Raw genomic sequence first — 6,827 nt, forward strand, 5'->3', positions numbered from 1 at the left:
ACCCTTCCAAGCCTTCAGCAACTTTTGAAGGATCTAAGGCTCTCAGCTTAGTTCTGTTTCTCCTATATGACTGGCCCAGAGAAACCCAAATCAAGACTTAAGAATAAGACTCCAGCAGAGCACATAGTAGGAAAAACACATAACTCGTGTGAACTGCCCTCTTTCAGAGTGTCAAAGGTGTGAGCAGAAATGTTCTCAGTTCATTTTCATGGTGCACTGCGAGTTATCTGTGTTTGTCCTACAGAGCTACACATGCATGGCTTACATTTAAAAATAATTTTGAAAAATCAAGCTACTCTTCCGATCTTCTGTGACCAGTTAGAAGCCAAGCTGAAGATGAGCCATCTAATTTCAAAGCTTATATTTATCTAGATGGTAGTTTGAGAAAAGCATAAGCATGATTTACTACTCAAAAATCAGTACAAAGAATTTCAGTTTTGAAAAGTATTGAGCTACCTGAACGTTAAGAATTGTTTTGCTTGTCAAGACTGACACTGGCGCTTGCATGCCTGTTTCATTAATGGGGAGAAAATACATTCAGACAGCAGGGAAAGCAGATCTGACTTTGCAGTGCTTTCCAAAATACCACTTGCCTAAGATAAATAAGATTTTGTCAGGGTCTTAAAGAAAATTCAACAGAATGTCTCTTTTCTTGATTGCTTTGATCAGCTGTGAGGAAATTAAAAAGGCTGTTGCTGTTGGGCTAACACTAAAATCCTATTGAGATGAATGGCTCAATTAACACCTCTGAAATGATTTGCTTGAGCATTCATAAAGTGCTGAATGTCACCAGAGAGTACATTTTTTATAGATGACATTTATAAATACCAATGAATGTCAATATATTAAGAAGAAAAATTGTTCTAATATATGAAATACAACTTATAGAAAACTTTTTCCTGGCATGAAAGTGCAGCTGCTCCCTGTTCTGGCATGAGCTGGAAGCTCAAATATGACTCTGAAGCTAGAAAGATGGGATCCAACTTTTGATTTTCAAAGCACTTGCTCTTAAAAGTGAAAATAGTAAAAGAAAGAAAACATGGTTTTACTAATTCTAAGCTGCTTAAGTGTTCATTTTACATACCGTTAAGAGTACGGTGGAATAGAACTGCCTTCTTACTATTTCATAAATACATCAACAGTTTAAACAGAAGGAGCACAAATAATGAGTATAATTTAGGCAAGGATTGCAGTTACGCAAGACAGTTTGTATTTGAGCTTATTTAGGTTTTAAATAGTACATTCTGGAAATGTTTAGTTACAAATGGTGTTTGCATCTTCTTGAAATTAACGTTGTAGTTAAAGATATACAATATATATTCCCACGAAATAGAAAATTCAGGAATCATAAAGTCAGTTGCTCTTTTTTTGTGTGTGTGTACATGTACTCTTGCTTGTTTAGAGGAATTTCAGAAGGCTAACTATTGCATTCAGCAGCAGTCACCTAGAACAGTTCATCATTCAGGACTTAGTGAAGAGCTCATCATGCTTTAGGTGCCAGCTAGACTCCCACACTGTCTAAGGGTGCTGTATAGCCCCAAATAAGCATGTCCAGTGACAGTTATGTAGAATTGCTGAGATTTAAGCTCAAGCAAATCCTCTAAGATCACTGAGAAGGTAAATCAGCTCGTTTGTTCAACAGACTTTATATAGCTTTCAAAAATATTTTCTGTAGTCTCTCTCTTCAGAAGTGAGAAAAAAAAACCAAAACACAGTATCAAGGAGGTCTCCTGCTTTTCTCGAAAGGCAGAAGACAATCAAAGAAACCAGGATGCATGGGAAAACAAAAGCAGACTGCTTACAGAGGGTTATTTGAAAGCTCCCCTAGCACTAGAAAACAGATCTCTTAATTTTAGATCCATCAGATCAGACTTCACTAGAGCAGAAATCTCACTCACTGATTTTGTACTGCAGCTTGCAAGACACAGTGCTTACACTTAGTTTCCAACCAAACTAAGATACAAATATGGTTTCTTCACAGTTTGACAAGGTTATGGTTCAAATGGGTCCCTCGACAAATAACAAACCTAGAGCATCTGCAGACAATTTAGAACACACAGATCACATAAAGCAAGCCTTATTAACAGTGCTGTGTTATTCCCCCTTACGCTGGGTAGGAGAAAAGGCTCCAACAATAACCTGCCAGTGTTAGACATGCATTATGTTAGTCCTACTTCTCTTTGACTACCTTGTCCTCTTGCAATGAGGAAACAAACTTGAGTATGTAGGATCCATCTGAATAGAAGATGTGCAGTCTGTTTTCCTTTGCAGCAGAATTTGAGATATCTGAAAGGTCCCTTATTAATAGCACAAACAGATTGTGCAATTTCTATTTTCCACATCAAACACCTATAATTCAATATTCAGTAAACCATATTACAAAAAGACCCTATTTTTTCCTAACAAAATGAGTATCTGTATTTGCTGGTTATAGATTCAATGCGCATGAGAAAAATACAGAACATCTAGATTTCTTGTTAAGATAGTTTAAAAAAAAATCATTAATGCTTTCTTCCACTTAAACCAAGTAGACCTTAACACTAACAGCAGTGTAACAGAGTATATCAGTTAGAGAACACTGATTCAAAAGCTTTTATAGCTCAGTAATGCATTATGTGTGTGCCCAGTGACTTCCTTAGCAGCCTAATCAAGACTGAGCGTTTGAACCACAAGTACCCCTCTGCTCTCAAATTACTGACAACAATTACACAAGTACAAAGAAATTTCATATAAAATTGTGTAGCTGAAAATAAAAATCAGACTGATCCACTAGTGAGTAAGTACTGCAGTTTCTACTCTCCAGTAGAAAGCAGTTAATTTGCAGTAGTCATGTAAAACGCCTTCCAGAGAACTAGAATCATTCCTGGAGAGCTTCAGCTACAAGGTGGCTTAATAAAGCATACCAGCTTCTGATCCAGCACCTGACAACCAAAGGGGAGGTTGGTAAGAGCACCTCTTTGTAACAGCTGATTTAAAGTGAAAACACAGGGGTTGTTGTTTTGCTAGCAACTAACTGCTTGCCTGTATTTTTGACAAGCTAGTTCTGTCCTAGATTTGTGACTAGTATCTCTCAGTGTATCCCTAACTGAGCTTTAGGCTAAGATCCCTATCACTCATAGCCCAGATGCAGACATTGGCAGGGAAGGGTCCCCCTCATAGCCCAGCCTCATTCAGCAGCCTATTTCCAGCTGTGTGTGTGCTCCTCTCTCAGCCATAACCAAAGACATTTTTCTGTCCATTTCCTTTATTTTTAAATCTCTGTTCACAGTTAGATGATCACAAAGGGAGCTATGGATTACTTCTGCTGATGAACTGTTCCTAGCAGGAGTATTGATTCCTAGTGAGGTGAAGGGAGGTGATCCTGTCCCCCTACTCTGCACTGGTGAGGCCTCACCTGGAATACTACATCCAGATGTGGATTCCTCAGTACAGGAGAGATTTGGACCTATTGGAACATGTTCAGAGGAGGGCCACAAAAACGATCCAAGGGATGGAACACCTCTCCTATGAGGAGGGGCTGAGAGAGCTGAGGCTGTTCAGCCTGGAGAAGAGAAGGCTCTAGAGAGACCTGAGAGTGGGCTTTTGATATCTAAAGGGGAGCTACAAGAAAGAAAAGGACAGACTCTTTAGCAGGGTCTGTGGTGACAGGACAAGGGAAAATGGTTTCAAGCTTAAAGAAGGTAGACATAGCTTAGACATAAGGAATAAGTCTTTTCCAATGAGGGTGGTGAGGCACTGGAACAGGTTCCCTAGAGTTGTGGTTGATGCTCTGTCCCTGGAGATTATCAAAGCAAGTCTGGATCAGGCTCTGGGCAACTTGATCTAGTTGTGGATTCCCCTGTTCAGTGCAGGAGAGCTGGACCAGATAAACTTTAAAATTCCCTTCCAAGTCTAAGGATTCTATGATTCAGACTCTACTCTTCTTATTCTGAAGATCAACACTTTGATATTCCTCATATTCACACAGAAGCAGCAAGACCAGAGTACAATCCAGGGAAATATAAAAGTAACTATTATTCTTTAAAGGAAGCTATGCTTTACAGACTATCACTGAAAAGCACATTACACTGTAGACATAATTCTCGTTAACTGTTTTATTTTTCTCCTCAAAAAAATTAATGGATAACTCATTAAGTATCAGTTTCATCTTCTTTTTGCCATTTTCCTATAAATTATTCTATTTATGTCATATAAACATCTACTTCATGTCATATGAAACTGGTACTGTCAAGTTTTCTTGATATCATCACTCTATTCTGAACATCACATTTTCATAACGATTAAGCACCATTAAGTGGTCAATAGGTTCAACCTCTGTGGCTTACATTTTGAAGTCCTGAGTCAATGGCTTTGGTAAGGAAGTTTGTTGCATGTGTAGTTGCCAGAGAACATCTTACGGCATCATATCAGCTCAGAACAGAGAAGATTCCAGAACTAGCTCAGAATGATCTTTATTGAGTGGTGCTTTACTGCAGTTCAAATAAGTGCTTATTTCCTGACAGAGCTCATGTTTCAGCAAGGGAGCTGAGGTACCTTGGGGCATTACCCCACAATTTGCCAGTGCTGGGGCTTTGCACATTCTAAGCTCTTCAGGAGCTTTTAAACTACCACTTTCCCACTGGATTCTCACCAGAATTCTTTTTAAAACTATAGGGAAATGTGAAGGAAATATGAACAGGCCAAGTTCATGTTTGCTGACAGTAGACCTAGAAAAGAAATGACCAAATTCCAATTTTACTGCTCTGATTTTTATGTTATCCCATAATTGCAGAGCTTCATTTCCTACTTATAAATTGAAAAGCTTATTGCAATACATTTTCACAAGCATAATCACATACCCATATAATTCAATCCTTACTGTATTTTATACTGCGCATTGAAGTGTATTAGAAAACAAACTTAATGGTTTGTTGTTAACACATTTAGAAAATTCAATCAGGCTTAAAATCATTACTGAAGCATTTGACAAAAATCTCAAAGGCTAATCTCAGAAGAAATCTTTCATGCACCCCATTGTGTAGTTCCTTATCATCTCTTTTTGTAGGAGACGGAGTGCATGCCAATTTGCATACACCGAAAACAGCTTCTAGCAGATTTGTGCACCCTTCATAAAAGATGTTTTGCACATACCTCAGTAAATCGGTGCCTTAGGAGAGGGCTAGATAAAAACCTCTCTTTTAGCAAAGAAATTTGGTACATTTCCAAGAATGAATTTGACTGCGTTTTACTCCAGAACAAGGGACTGATCAAGGTGCTCTGCACATCCAGAACCCTCATCCACAGCTATTTTGGATATACATACCATGCAACATAAGGCCACAAAATTCTAGTTACTGTTCTTAAACTCCACAAAAAATTCTTCAGATACTTATGTAACTGCCATGTCAACTGGAAAAGAAAGAATACGCAACCTTTGTACCTCTAGCTCAAACATCAGAAGAGCATGTTCCTTATGATCTGGCAGACTCTGAAACTGTTCTGATAGTTGGGCACCTTTAAAAGACATGGAGGAATGCGGAGACCTTACATACAGCATGAAGGTAAATACTTAAATATGTACTCAGTTTCAACCTATGGTAAATCATATAACCTATCCATATTCCTCCCCAGGAAGCACCCATCTCAAACATATTTGTTTTCCTTGAAACATACACTAAGCCAAAAAAAAAAACGTATGGCCTTGCTGCACCAGTACATGGAGTTGTCTCCCTCAAACCTCATCAGACTGTTCTTTTATTTGCACTGGTTTGAAGTTTCACTCTGTTGCTTCTTGTTATGCAAGGGAGGTAGAAGCACTAGAAAAGGAGCCTGAACCCATGGGTCTTACAGGTGAAGTTTAGGTCTTCCCTTTCCTTATCCCTCAAATCTTTCCATACCTCCTATGTGACTAACATGGAATGAAACTGTACTAAAAAAATTAACAAGAGTGGTTACTCAACAGGCTAGCCAGCATCAGGATATTTTGCTTAAATCAATTTGTACAATGCTCAGAAAATGTTAAGTGGAAGGAGTAGGGAACTGAGGAAATATCAGTCACCTTGACAGACAACTGATTCTTTCATGATGGAGAGGCAGATCTTTGTTCATATATCTGTGAAGTTCTTTGTAACCTGGACCACTGTTAGAGTGTTATTAAAAACAAAGGAAAAAAGCAAACAAATGCTCTGCAACATAAGCCATGACCTAACAGATGAGTTGAGGTCTCTCTGGAATCCACACAAACAATTTGTACAGTTTCACAGACTAACACTGCCAGAAGCACAGTAGTCTTTCTGACAAAAAGAACAATCTCCTAAGTGACAATAATACTCAGTTATATATATATTAAATTCTCTTTATTACCAAAAGATCAAAAAAAACCTCATGAAACAAATAATGCAACATGCCCTAAAAAGGCAGCTCGAGAAATTTTTACTTCTGATTATTTTAAATGTAATATTCCTAAGTTGCTATTGCCACTAATGCAGGACCCTTGAAGAACCCTTGATAGGGTTGAGTTAAAAAAAAAAAAAACAAAAAACAAAAAAAAACAGGATCGCTAACAAGGCATTAATTTCAACTGATAATTGCTGTCTGTCCGTCATTTCTTTTCAAACCTAGTCTTTCATCATTTTTTCATAAATATTTATACCAGATAAACCAGGGGCAGGGAACAGCAGTCTCCCACACACTGAGCAATAACGTGCCAACTACTGACCCTTGGAAGGAGGCAATGGCCAGAGCCTGCTCCAGCCTGACAGCTTAGAGGAGAGCTCAGATGTGAAGACAGACACAGATTGAAAGACCCACAATGGTAATTACTTTTACCTGCCAGAAGCTCTCTTCTT

The sequence above is a fragment of the Phasianus colchicus genome, chromosome 2, assembly GCF_987193195.1.
Source record: "Phasianus colchicus chromosome 2, bPhaCol1.hap1.1, whole genome shotgun sequence".
NCBI classification, from domain to species: domain Eukaryota; kingdom Metazoa; phylum Chordata; class Aves; order Galliformes; family Phasianidae; genus Phasianus; species Phasianus colchicus.